General features: G+C 37.1%; 1 pseudogene across 1 annotated transcript; it reads right to left on the reverse strand.

The window, feature by feature from the left end:
- Positions 1-321: 321 nt before the first annotated feature.
- LOC311232376 (retinal cone rhodopsin-sensitive cGMP 3',5'-cyclic phosphodiesterase subunit gamma-like) lies at positions 322-654 on the reverse strand (annotated as a pseudogene). The gene is made up of 2 exons: positions 545-654; positions 322-435 (listed from the first exon to the last, which is right to left on the reverse strand). The product of its transcript is annotated as a retinal cone rhodopsin-sensitive cGMP 3',5'-cyclic phosphodiesterase subunit gamma-like (transcript).
- Positions 655-1,461: the final 807 nt, after the last annotated feature.

The following is a 1,461-nucleotide window of genomic DNA, read 5'->3' on the forward strand; positions in this document are numbered from 1 at the left end:
AGTGCTGAGTACTTTGATTTACAGCAGCCTCAAGGAAGGCTCCATGTCACCAGAGGCTTCCTTCTCTCTCAGCGAAGTGAAGAGGTTCTAAACTCCATCATGAACAAGATGACAGGTGAGGGAAGGTAATGGCAGAGGTAGTAGGAAAGGTAAAGGCAAAGAAATGTGCAACCCATGTGTGACTAAAGAAGTGTCTGGTGCAATGTGGCATAACAAGAGTCCATTAAGGGATCAGAGAGGGAGAGAGGGAAAGGATGGGGGTAGAGGTCAATGAGATTTAAGGAAAATGCGTGCAGGGAGGTAGCAGGAAAGGGAGAGGGTTTAGACGATTCCATATTTTGCCAGGTCGCTGAGCTCCATGTCACCAAAGGCTTCCCATGGGCAAACCACTGTGATGTCAGTGCCAAGACCCTCCATGGGATATCATCCCCGAATCTGAATGGACAAGACAAGAGAGTTGTCATGAGTATCAGTCATGTAAATTGAATGGATATATTTAATTAGTGAGTGTTTGCCAAGTTATCTTAGACTGAGCATAGCCTACCCCTTCTGGCCAGGCTTGGGGGCCTTGCTCTTGAAGGTGCGAGCGGTCCTCTGCTTGAACTTGGGAGGTGCCTTCTTGTCGGCGGCAGCTGCAACACCTGCATCTGCCATTTCGATTAGTTTCTGAGAAAAGTAGAGAGGAAAGGAAGAGTGGGTTAGTAGGTTTACTGCCATCATGAAACAAGACTGCACTTGCCCATTTAATCTTTTAAGCTACTGATCCCGTTGCTTTTGTTTTTGTTTATTTTTTGTTACTGTTTCGTCCAAATGGACTGCACCTTTCTTCCTTTTTATTTGTATTTGTTCTATTTTTCCTGTTGTTACTATATATATATATATATTCATATTTGTACCCTTTCTTTTATATAGCTTCTCTTTTTTTGTAAAGTGTCCTTAAGTCTGAGAAAGGCACTTCTCTCTCTAAATCCAATTTATTATTATTATTATTATTATTATTATTATTATTATTATTATTATTATTATTATTATTATTATTATTATTATTATTATTATTATTATTATTATTATTATTATTATTATTATTATTATTATTATTATTATTATTATTATTATTATTATTATTATTAATCTGTGGTCCTCTACATTTTAGTCTACTGCTTTCTGAAATGTTTTACAACCCCTGTTTTTCTTTTCTTTTTTCTTTTAAATGCATCCTCCCATTGTTAATTAGGTGCAGGAATAACGTATATTCCCTAGATCTTCCTTGTTGTCTTCACGCCGCTTACTTGCTCCTTCTTATCCTTCTTATGCTCAACCCAACTAATTACCAGACTGTATAACCAGTCACCAAAATGCACAATTAGAAACCAGCATAATGGTCAAAATTCCATGAGGGTCACATGCGGTAATTCCCTCATTCAACTCAATAAAATAAAGACAATTTAAAATCTTGTGAAA

Source organism: Notolepis coatsorum (genome assembly GCF_963971535.1).
Source record: "Notolepis coatsorum genome assembly, chromosome: 7".
Taxonomy (NCBI): domain Eukaryota; kingdom Metazoa; phylum Chordata; class Actinopteri; order Aulopiformes; family Paralepididae; genus Notolepis; species Notolepis coatsorum.